We start from the raw sequence: 13,325 nt of genomic DNA, 5'->3' as shown, positions 1-13,325 counted from the left end.
AAATCTGTCACATTTGTTACACTAGGTCCTAACCAGCTGAGTTATTTCTACAGTTGAACTACAATATATACAGGGTTGGGAAGGTTACTTTTAAAAAGTATTTCACTACAGATTACAAAATGCATGCTTTAAAAAGTAATTTGTAATTATGTAATTAAGTAAGTATTTTGTTAGATTACTACAAGTTTTGTAACTTAATATAGATACTTAGGAATACTTTGGAATACGAATAAGGTATGTAACACAAAGGGTCCACCAAACATAGGACTTGGTTTTCCTCATATTATTTTTTGACAACATCAGTTTTCTACAGTATTGAAGGAAAAGAAGGCAGACAACCTTTAAAAAAAATATGGATGCAACACAATGCATTAAGGGTGGTGTAGCATCTGCACAGGATCAGATTAGCCAACCAACTTTAGAATTTTCAGAATGCTTTTAGCTTCCTGAACTTTGCATGTAAATCATGAATAGGCCCCAGCAGGTCTGGATCAGATTGCCCCATTGGCATCTTTGTTACCTCATTGAAGCTAAGCAGAAGACATTCTCACCCGCTCCAGGGACTTCAAAGAGTCACCCTGGTTCACCCCATGTTGGGCTAATGGCCATGTGGCCCACAGACACACACACACACATACAAACACACACAAACGCATGGAGACAGTATTTATATTTAGCCTCAAAATATGACTATGCCAAAGTGTACTTTTTGTTGTATTCAAGTGTGCATGCATCCATATTATATATGCTTAGTTACGACTGTAGTTATGTTAGTTTCACTCTAAACGTTATATTCCAGTATAAAACTGTATGTCTCCCGTAATGTCTTTGCCACATAGCATCATAGATTTGTTTTAAACCTCTCCGAATGTTCTAATGAACAATGTATATTATGTTACTGTAAAATGCATTTTTCTATTTTTAATAATACTGCAAAGAAAATGTACTCAGAATATGACACTCCATATGCTATGCAAATTAGGTCGTAAAAGGAGACAAAGAAGAAGTTTGCCCACCAAAATTGCACCCCCGCCATTGGCTGGTGCATACAAGGAGGCGTTTTGGCTTGTTTGTCCTTAAAAGACAACGACACACGTCTCTCGATTACAAGTATTCTTTTGTCAAGCCATCCTCACCGTTGAGTTTTCTTCATCCGTCGCCCTCACCCGAAGCCTTCACTCTTCATTACCTACGAGACGGACTCTTCCTTTCTTATTTTCCGGCTATTTTACTCTTAAGTTAAAACCTTGTTTGAAAATCCCGCCGAAGAACCCTTCCTCTGGAAAAGGATCAATCGCTCCAGCTCACACACACAGAAACTCCTGCAGAAAGGCGAAGTAACCACAGCACCTAAACTTATGCAAGTACAGAACTATTTCTCTCGACATGTTTTAAGCTCCATGTGTAAGTTTTGAGTTTCCTTGCTGGATCTCAAAGGTTTTAACTGTTTGTAATATGCCATTTCTTTGATCACCTCTGTTTTCTTGACTTTACTTTCGTTTTATTCTATGTACGTTCCTTTGTTATATTTTAGTCATATATTCGTAATTTGTATCTATTAAATCCATTATAATTATACTTTTATTGTCTCTCTTGCTGCTCATTTATAAAACCAAGTCCCTTCAACGTTTTGATTTCGCTTATGCTTTTATAAGTAGGCTACTTAGATCAGAGATTTTCCTCATGGCCAGAGGAAAATTCCTTTTTAAGAGCTGATAAGAATAACCAGACTGATAATTTTGCTAGACAAAATAGATCAGTTTTTCTAAAGTATTTCTAAAACTAGAACTAATTCTAGACCATACATACATCTTCTGAAGGGCAGTAGTAAGTGAAAAAATATGATCTTTAAGCAAAATATTAAACAAAATTTACACATCATCATCCTGTTCAAAGTTTACACCCCCCACTCTTAATGCATAATTTCCTTCTTGAACATTGGTAAATGTTTTCACCTTTTGTAGTAGTTGTATATGAGTCACTCAGTTGCCCGTAGTGTGAAAAAATGGATCTCAAAATCATACAGCCATTGTCGGAAAGGTTTCAAATATGCAGTAGATGCTAGAAAACCTGAGAATGTGCAGGACCTATACTTTTTGGATTGTAATTTGAATACCACCCATTTAAAATGTAACTGTAATGAACTACAGTTCATATTTTGTATTTTAAAAATTTAACTAAGTTACATGTAATCTGTTACTCCACCAACCCTGAATATATATACTGTATGAGCTTAACATATAGTAGTCGACATTTGAAGTGGATCAAAAAAGTTAATCAAAGTTGTTCTAAGAACTAAGTTGTCCTAAGAAGAAGGTTTTAGGACAACTTTGATTAAAGGTTTTGATCCACTTCAAATGTTGACTATTGTATATTAGGGGTATCAACACGTTAACATAAATTTGTGAATTATATGAGCTCCTTATATCATTTGGTTACTTTGAGTCTCCAAGTGTATTTTTGGGAAAGACACCTAAACTTTCCTTACAGTAAAAAAAGCTTGCAGAAAATACAGTTTTGTGAGAATCAGCAAATTTACTTTGCTGGATATAGCAAATGATGACAAAATGAACATGTTATACAAGATAAATGGTCGATGCTTATTTTCACAATAAATGTACGATTAATTGCAATTAAAAAATGTAATCTATAGACAGCCCTAATATATATATATATATATATATATATATATATATATATATATATATATATATATATATATATATATATATATATATATATATACACAAACTTTTGTCTGTTAACTGTGCACAAACTCACAGAACTTTTCTGCAGTTGATCAGAGCTGGTATCAGTCTTCTTCTACCCTCATCTGATGTGTTGTATTTTTTGAAGTCCATCTCATCCAGTACCTCCTCTGACATCTGAAGCATGTAGGCAATTGTTGTGCAGTGAGCAGGAGAGAGTTTCTTCTCTGAGTGTTTGTTTGATTTCACAAACTCCTGAATCTCTCTGGATAGAGTCTGATCTTTCACTTCCAGCAGACAGAGGAACAGATTGATGGACCTCTCAGCGGAGAGTCCATGTCCATCTTTGATCTTCTCTTTAATGTACTGAGTGGTTTCTTGGATGCTCTCTGAGCTTTTCACTGTGTGTGTCAGTAGATCCAGTAAGAGTCTCTGACTGGACTCCAGTGAGATGCCCAGCAGGAACCGCAAGAACAGATCCAGCTGTCCATTTTCACTTTTAATGGCTGCATCTACTGCTCCTTTGAACATATTATGCAGTGCAAAAAAGGTTAGTGTCTCCATAATAGTGTACAAATTGTAGTAAAAAACATAGAAAGCTGCAAGAAACTCCTGAACGCTGAGATGAATGAAGCTGTAGACTTTCCTCTGATGAATCACAGATTCCTCCTTAAAGATCTCAGTGCAAATCCCAGAATACACTGAGGCGTCAGTGACGTCTATGCCGCTCTCTCTCAGGTCCTCCTCATAGAACATCACATTGCCCTTCATCAGCTGTTTGAAAGCCACTTCAGCAAGTTTCACAATCACTTCTCTGTTGGACTGCAGCAGTTTCTCTGGATCTCTCTCTTCATACTTCTGATTCCTCCTGTTGATCTGAATCAGCAGGAAGTGGATGTACATTTCAGTCAGAGTTTGAGGGATTTCTGCACTCAGATCTTCTTTCAGGAGCTTCTGAAGCACAGTGGATGAGATCCAGCAGAAGACGGGTATGTGGCACATGATGTGGAGGCTTCTTGCTCTTCTGATGTGTGAGATGATTTCTGCTGGCTTGATGCTCGTCACTGATTCTCTTTCTGAAATATTCCTCCTTCTGAGGCTCATTGAATCCCTGAATCTCTGTCAGACGGTTGATGTATTTGGAGGGGATCTGATTGGCTGCTGCTGGTCTGGAGGTGATCCAGATGAGAGCAGAGGGAAGCAGCTCTCCTGTCATGAGATTTGACATCAACACACTCACTGATGAAGTCTCAGTCACATCAGAAACTTTCTGAGCGTCTGAAAACATCAATGTGATTCTGCTTTCATCCAGACCATCAAAGATGAACACAACTTTACACTCCTCATAAATCTTTGAGTCCAGATCTTGAAGTTCAGGATGAAAGTCCAGCAGAAGTCTGTGAAGACTGTACTGATGATCTCGGATCAAGTTCAGCTCTCGAAATGGAAGCACAAACATGAAATCTACATCCTGATTGTCTTTCCCCTCGGCCCAGTCCAGAATGAACTTCTGCACAGAGACGGTTTTTTCCGATTCCAGCGATGCCTTTAGTAAGAACAGTCTTGATCTGGTGTTTCTCCTCACATCCTGGTTCAGGTGAGGCTTTAAAGATGTCATTGCAGTAGATTGGAGTGTCTTGTGAGTGTTGTGTTCTGGCTGTTTTCTCCATCTGTAAAACCTCATGTTCTTCATTCACTCCTTCACTCTCTCCTTCTATGATGTAGAGCTGTGTGTAGATCCTGTTCAGGAGGGTTTCATTCTCCTGGAGTTTCAGTCCCTCAAATAATCTCTCAAACTTGTTCTTCATGCTGGTTTTGAGCTGGTCTTTGACTCTCTGTAATACATCATCCACTGATTTCTGCAAGTCTCCAGTCTGCAGCGATGCTGTGTATGTTGGAGAGGTTCTGTCAAAAAGACAATGGCCATTGTAGACCATATGAAATATAATGGTTACTGGAAATATATTGAAATAAACTGGTTATCATCATTTTGATGCCACTTTTCAAGTTCCAAGGTTATCTATATATATTGAGTTTCATTGAGTTTCTGAAATCATTATTTATTTGAAATGTACTGTATTTTGAAATGTTATGTAAATTAGCTACTACATGTTTATACTAACGAAGGGCCAGAGGATATGGAATCATTGAATGAAGGGGGTCGAATCATGGATCTATTACTCTTCACAGACACACTGCTTGGTTCTGGAGACTCTGATCTCCGTCTCTTCCTCCTGGTCATAATGACAAAAGACAAACACAATGACATTTTATACAAACATACAGTATAGCTGGAATCCACTGTATATTTAAATTAATATTAATATACAAATAAGGAATACAACAATGAATCAGTGACATGAAAAGTCATTAAAGAAATGTTATAAGAATAGTAGGGGTGTAACCGTACACAAAATTGACGGTTCGGTATGTACCTCGGTTTTGAAGTCACGATTCAGTACGGGTTTGGTACAGCAAGGTGAGAAAGCGAAACAAGTTTTTTTTTTTCTTTTTTTGTTAAACAATGTTTTACTGAACAAATTGAGTCTCTGTCTTTAAATGTATTCAATTAAAAATTTCTTAAAGCTGCAGTCCGCAATTTTTGGCCCTCTAGCGGTTAATAAACAGAACTGCACGCATCTTGCGGAAGAACATTATAGCCGTATATTTTCTCCGTGTATGTCTATGGCGAGACACGCAGTTAGTGTGATACTTTGCGGTGGGTCCTACCGTTCCGGTCTAAAATAGTCTGAATATAAACACTTATTATAAGTGTACCATAATGATTCAGGGTAAGACAAAAACACTGTTTGGAAAATGGATTCATGTTGTACATTCTCATTATATAATTTTTGTAAATTTTGAACAAAAAAAAAAAAAGTTACGGACAGCAGATTTAAGGATAAAAAAAATCTACCTCTGATAATGCTGTAAACTAGTAGGGAGCAATTTCTTGCACATTACTATAATAAGGGTTACAATTAACAACAGAGCCCAAATTATTAAATGCAGTTGCTATTTATTTTTTAGATATAATCATCAACACTCAAATAATAATAAAAAATGTATTTATTGTAAACATGTAAATTACACAAGGCAGTTTTTACACTAACTTATGTTTCTCCAATTCGTTGTTGAAATATAATCATTTACATAGTGGCTGTCATAACTTGTTTTCATTACAGATTTATTTAGGCCATACATTAACTAACAAGTTAAGTATAATATAATTAATAAATACTTTGTTTACAAACTGTTTTACTGACATCTTTCCGCAGTTGAAACACTATGATATGTTTCAGAAAGTAAGTTCAGTATGTATCTTTCAACATACCTTCATGTTCATTCATGTTCATTCTGTAGTAATTAAGAGGAAGAGGTGATCGCATTCACTCCCGCTCTGCGCTGCCGTTTGAACTTATACAGTGATCTGTCATGCCACATCAAAAAGAGTCAAAACGGTATTTATTGTTTGAATTTCATGATAAAATGGACAGAATTTGAAAGATTGCATTTTGTTTCTTATCGAAAGTAACAAAACACTGAGCTTATTGAGATTTTTGGTGGTTAATGCTGGTTAAAAGTGGTTAGGCTAAAAAGCATTACATCGCCTGTGACTGATTGTATTCGTCGCCTAACTGCATGAACCGAACCATGACATCTGTACCGTGACATTTCAGGACGAATAAATGTACCGTTGCACCCCTAAAGAATAGAGAATATTTTAGAGATGAAAAGAAGAAAGTGAAACACATACACACAGTCGAGGTCATTAGTTTACATACATCTTTCAGAAGTGTTATGGGGGTATACAATAGGGTTTGATAAAAAAAATCTTCCGCACTTGACTGCATTCTTGAGAGTGAACTACCGCTGCAGTTCACTCTGACTCGCCCAGAAAAAGCACACAAGTTGTGAGAAATCAAGGTTAATAAAAATGCAACATGAAATACAATGCCTAGAAATCCCAATATCTGTGTACTTTCTTCAATGAGTTGAATATCTCCAAACTGGAACTCAGATTGTCAGATGACAGTCAGAATGACAGTTGACAGATGTGGACAAGATAACTTCTTGTTACAATGAACAAGAAGAAGAAGGCACACTGATTGTATTTTGTGTCATGTTTTTGTTAGTCTTAATTTCTCACAAATTGTGTGTTTTTCTGGTTGAGTTGGAGTGAACTGTGGTGCTAATAGAGTCTCATAAACACACAGTTGAGCACAGAAGACCAATGGCCAAGGTCAGGATTTTCATTAATTAAGATGTTCAATTTAGGTTTATTTTCATCATAAACACCCAGAACACTTGGAATATACATCACATGTTGCATGGGATCATTCTGTAGTACTTTTGCATCTTAAAAAAAAAGAAAAAAAAAAAGAAAATGATTTAAATGATTGAAATGAAGAAATGAGTAAATGATTTTCATTTTAGGGTGAACTAGCCCTTTAATACTGTGTGTTGTGATGTAATCTGTTATGTTATCTCATTTAGGACAAAAATGACATTATTTTTATTTGTATGATGCCTTTTTTTAATAAAATCTATGACTTTAACTTTGTATGTACACACATACACAGAGACATCTCTCTTTTTTAAAAAAAAGTTTAACTTATTTTAACTTGAAGCTGTAGTCCAGCATTTTTCCTCTTTGTCGCCATCTCTGTTTGAAACCTGCAGTTGCAGTCATATGCGGAATTGTTATCGTTCCCTTTCAAAGGCTACACTCCAAGCTGTGCTTTATCAGTGCTATGGGAACGTCTTTAGTCGTGACCAGCTGTGAATATAGGTGTAAAACAACATCAATGAAATTGACCTACATTTATAGCCTTGCGTGATGTCATTGGAATGCGTCGTAAGCGAAGCTATAATTAGATGTGCCGCAGGTGCATCAACAGGTGTTTTGTCTTCAGAGACCATACTGTGAAGTGTGTGTGTAAAGCAGCTCTGCTCAAACTCTTCCCTTCCTTCATTACTACGTTAGGAGTTAGATTTGACAGGCAGTGTGCAGAACTTTCTCTCCCTTTGTTCCTTTTTCAACTCTGTCTGACAAGTGAAAAGTGAACACACATATATTATATATTATATATTTGAGAGAAAGTCATGGTTGAACAAAGCAAACGGTGTGTGTATCCGTGTTCGCGTTCCATATCCGAATCGGACACACTACAGTATTGTTTTGTTTGTTTGGGGAAAAGCACGCTGCCCTTGCGTTGTAACAGGGCAAGTGCGTGCACTATGAATGTTCACAGTTGAAATGCTTTGCGTTCGCTTTGCTTATTTCAAAGGGGTAGTACCTACAATGTGATCGTGGGGCTCGCGTGGCGATCTGGCTGAGGATTGAGTGACGGGTTCATCCTTATTGCTCTCTCAATATCTCTCCGATTTTCTTTTTTTATTATTATTATTGTTTGTGTATTCTACAGCTCTTCATCAAACTCCTCAATACACAGCCCACCCCAGAATGTTTTGATTCAATGCACAAATCATAAAAAAAAACTGATGGCAAAGAATATAGTGCATAATATGAGACCCCCCCCCACACACACACCTGTACACCTGTGTAAGTCTGTGGACAACACCCAGAATAATCTTTCTTTTTTTATTGTTAATTATTATTTCATTTCATGTTTTCCCATGTCTATTATTGTATATAATGTTATTGTCATAGGTGTAAAGGAATAATTAATTGCATATATAATAATGCATAGACAAGTTCTGATATGTGCACATTAACAGCTAAGGGTCATGGGTGATAGGCGCATGTGCATTTGTTGTAATATGTTTGCCATGTGCGTGCGTGAGCATCGGAATCTCATGTGCTGTTTATGTTTTGTAATTTCAGGAAAGGGATAATTGCAAATACATACACAAACCATTGTATGAGGTGAAGTTTAAGTTACATATGCTGTTAAGGCTGATGTTATATCACTCGATATAGTGTTAATCAGAACAATCTGTCATTATATGCGTTAGTGTGTCTTTGATATCAATACACTCTCTTGAAGATGAAAACTCAGGATAAATGTCTATATTGTGAAGTTTGTGGTGTCATTTAGACATGAATGCAGTGTAGGAAATGTTAAAGTCAACCCATTGGGTGATAGGCGCCTGCGCATTTGTTGTAATATGTTTGCCATGTGCGTGCGTGAGCATCGCAATCTCATCTGCTGTTCATGTTTTCTAATTTCAGTGTTTAGCACAGTAAAGAACCTTTATTCCAACACACTCGGGAGTTGGAGTTTTCACTCGGGTGGGTTACACCTAGACTCATTATTACCCCCTTTCCACCAGCACGAACCAGGTGCTAGTTCAGAGCTAGTGCTAGTGCCAGTTCGGAGTTGGTTCAACTGACGAGCCTTCTAAGAACCAGTTTGCCTTTCCACAGGCTAGAGAGCAGCACAGAGCCTGGTCTTACGTCATTTATACGTCTCATATTTCACAGCAAAGCTAGCGCCAAACACAAACACACCAGACTTGTTTGAGATGCATCGGCTTCTTGCATAGCGATCGGCGCATGACATCAAAGCTCCGCGAGAACGATCCAAAAACACAAGGAGTCGTATGCTCTACAAACGCTCCCATGGACCCGCGGCACCCGCCGAATCGGTCCGCGCTGCTCCGATGCATCTCGCACAAGCCTTCTATCAACAATCGCAGATGTTTCACTACTGTTGATGCTCATGGCTTTGCGAACCTACATCGGCATCCAAACACGGCTCGCCGTAATTTGTACATAGACGGAGATTACGATCGAGCTGCTATTAGCTTGATTAGCTGCTATTTCAAAAATGGCGGTCACAGGTGTCTTGTTGGTCACGGTAACCCCGCCCCCAGCCCCTGACGCAAGCCGTTCTTACTTCTAGCCCAGCAACGTTTTGGTGCTACTTATAAACCACTTTTCCTGGTTCGGAGCTGGTGCTTTGTGTGTCAAAAGACAAAGAACTGATTTGATACTAGGCTCTGACTCCGAACCAGCACTCAAACCGCCTTGGTGGAAAAGGGGTTTATGTCTGATTACCTCTTCCTGTGTGTCATTAACTCATTTGGTGTTGACTATATAAGCTCTTTGTTCTCATTCTTAGTTTGCCAAGTCTTGTTGGTGTATCCACAGCAATTCTGAGCATTTATATTTTGATTTTGATTGCTAGCCTGTACCTGGATCGCCTTGCTTGCCTGTTTACCTGTTTCTTGGACTCTTCCTGATATTTGGATTATTTGTCTGCCATGTGCATCTGATCCGTTGTCTGTTATTATGGATTATAATTCTGGATTGTTTAATAAACACTTGGATCTTCTAACTCTGTCTCAGAGTAGTGTTTTGTAACAGTAAATATGTATTTACAGTTGAGGTCATACATACTTTTAGAATCTGCAAACTGTTTAAATTATTTATTAAAAATATAAAAGGCATCATAAAAAATGGCATTTTGTCCTAAATGAGACAAGATAACAGATGTTTACATAATTAAATCAATGTTCCAGTGGTTTTCAAATCAGTCCTGCGAGCACCCCCAGTCCTGCACATTTTGTATGTCCCCCTATATCTGACACACCCATTTCAGGTCTTGCTGCCTCTACTAATGAGCTGATGAGTTGAATCAGGTGTGGGAGACACACAAAATGTGCAGTGTTGGGATGCTTGCAGGACTGGTTTGAAAATCACTAGTCTGTTGCAAAAGTGTCTAATTACATACTTTTTACCAGAGGCCATTTTTGCGTCATGGATTGCCGTGGACCGATTGTGCATGGATCCATCACTTATAGATGTACAGTCTGATCCAGGAGAAGAACTTGTTTCAGACATAGTGTCTTTTGGAGGCTCTGCCCACCTTCTCTTGTGTCTAAAAAGAGTGTGACTGCAGACCTTTTTAGTGGAAACAAATTTGAAAAAGGATAAAGTTAGACAGATAAAGGGAAGTTTTATATAATACAATGATACTGTGCTGCATAACAATTCAAGAAGCATAACTGCATGTCTGCAATGCGGAGTAACTTTCATTTTAGAAACAATACAATGGGTTTTTGTTCTGCCAATGAAAGGTTACAGCAAAAACGCTGTGTAACTCCAAGCACAGCACAGTAGATTTGTTACTAAATGAATGTGAGTCTTTGAATGAATCAGTTGAATGAATGATTCAATGACCCATTAATATAGGCATGCTGCATCCCAATTTGTCTACTTATACTACACCCTAATAGTATGCACTTTGGGCCAAACTATCACATCATAAATGGTTGCTCTCTGCCGCATACATGCAGCATGTCACTGTAAACTGGCCTGTCAATCATTTTGTCACAGTTAATATCCTCCACATTCCATTTAATTTAATTCAGTACCATATTAGTGAGAAAAGCAGCACTTTGATCTGCCAGTCGTGTGTCTTTCATGCGAAAACTCTCCTCATATTTTTGCATAATGAAGCACTTAAAAGTTAATGGCCAAATGGATCTTTATAAAACTTTACATTGTTGTTGCAGATGAAATATAACACAGATAAGATTAAATAAATATATCTTATAAGGTTAAATCTAAACCTCTCTACTTAACAGTTGGTCTTGCACATCTGCCATGTTTTGTAGATTTTTAACACTTTTCACTCATGTTTGTAGTTCTGAACTGAATCCCCGTCCAAAGCACAATGGGCTGTGGGCAATATTAGCTGTTATAGTGTGCATGGATCCACACTTCGAAAATCTACCAGAAATAGGCCATCCGGGGACGTCTGGGATACTCTTTTCAACATACTGCTTTGGGACACACTTATTCTAATCTCACATATTATTTAGAATGCACAGTAATATGCACATGCAGGGACAGTCTTTTGCTTTGTTCCTAAATGAATCAGCATTTTGAAGGAACTGATTAAATGAATAATATCTGGGGGCTCAGCTTAATGATTATTATTAGGCTACTTTTATTATTAAATTAATATTACAATTTATTTGCCCCACAGTTTCTTATCACCCCAACGAGCTGCAACGATAAAGTTAGATTAGCTTACTCTCATTTTAAAAACAACTTGTTCAACACTAAATACTTCTTTTCTCATTTTAATGGCCACAAGAGAAATATTAAGAAATATTAATAATAAATATTAATAAATTAAGTTTCAATGTATGACAGTTTCATACACTACGCTGTAGTACATGTGTGGAAATGCACGTTGCAGAAAAGCAGTAGCTTTAATATCAGTGTGATAAATGTGATACACTGCATTTTGTAATATATAAAAAAAAAAACATCAGGATATCCGCCTTATTTTAACACAAGACTGGGCACGGCTGATTGTAACTTGCGAGGCTTCTGGTGGCATTATTTCCGTTTCTTCGTTTAATTTTAACCGCAGGTGGAAGACAATAGCTTAACTACAATGTTGCAAAAACAAAATCAAAAAAGTCAAAAAGTATGCATGACTATCAGTCTGTAATATTTAATTTTAGCCTATAAAAACTAACTTATTTTAACAAATATTAAATAAATAAAAAAATCCGTAAGTATTAATAGTGATTTATTTTGACTTTAATAGCTATACTCAGCGTTTCTGCCATTTTGATCAAATAGTCAGCACATTAAACAGTTGAAATAAAAAGAGCTATCCCATGAACAGAGAAGCAAAAACATAAATCAGTTTTATATGACTGCATGGTTACCTGAAAAAATAATTTCTGAACTTACCACAATATGCGGCTGTTTAAATCTTCAGACGTTTAAACCTCGAAATAGAGACGGGTTTCAGCGAAAAATCTGCAGCTGGCAACAGGAAGTTAACTGCCACTGGACCCGACAGTTTTGCTAGAAACTAAAACTGAATATCCCACAACACCGGACGTAGGCTTTCTTTTAAAACCAGAAGTAAGAGGTACCTATCGCCTAGCCAGCGGCTTTAAAGCGAAAAATGACAAGAGAGTGATCGTTCTCAATAATACTTATAGCTAATTATGATTGATTTTTCGATTTTTGTTTGATTAATTCATATTACATTAAAGTAATTTTTATATAGCCTAATAAATATCTAATTCATTATGACGTACTTAAAAACCATGTATGTCTCAAATTAGCTAAATTTGAAATTCCAATGGACCAAAAAGCAGGTAAAAACAAATTGCATTCTCATAGACTTGTCTCTTTATTATTATTTCTTCCTCAGTTTTTTACAATATATTTATAGTGGACAGAAATGCCTGCTTGTAGTTACGGTGTAATTTGATTATATTCAGAGATTGATGTAGTCTAAACATTCAGCAAATTTACATATAATAGTAAGGCGTCTCTTTCCTCCACTTTTACTTTCTTTTTTTTTTTAACCCCACGCACTCATATGAAAAACAATCACGCGCCCTCTAGTGGCGCAGATCATCACTCTCATGAGAGACTCCTGTATGCTGTGCTGTTTGCTGTTTATTACAACTGAACACGCACTGTATTAATGCAAATTAAACACGGGAACAAGCCATCAGGACATTGTGGTTTAATAATCCATGTAAAAATATCCATGTGGTTTAATAATGTAAATTATAGACCAGTTCCAGGGGTCAGAATCACTCATGTCTGGAAACCCGCAGACTATCAGTACATGCTAGATATAGAATTTTATTATTATAAACTATAAA

At 36.9% G+C, this 13,325-nt stretch overlaps 1 pseudogene; it reads right to left on the bottom strand.

Annotated features, from left to right (window-relative positions):
* The window catches only part of LOC125247864, a 34,035-nt pseudogene extending 21,540 nt beyond the window's left edge, over positions 1 to 12,495 (bottom strand).
* Positions 12,496 to 13,325: the final 830 nt, after the last annotated feature.

Source organism: Megalobrama amblycephala, linkage group LG15 (assembly GCF_018812025.1).
Source record: "Megalobrama amblycephala isolate DHTTF-2021 linkage group LG15, ASM1881202v1, whole genome shotgun sequence".
Classification (NCBI taxonomy): Eukaryota; Metazoa; Chordata; class Actinopteri; order Cypriniformes; family Xenocyprididae; genus Megalobrama; species Megalobrama amblycephala.
The sequence above is the reverse complement of the archived record's forward strand: the minus strand, read 5'-3'. Positions and strand labels throughout refer to the sequence as shown.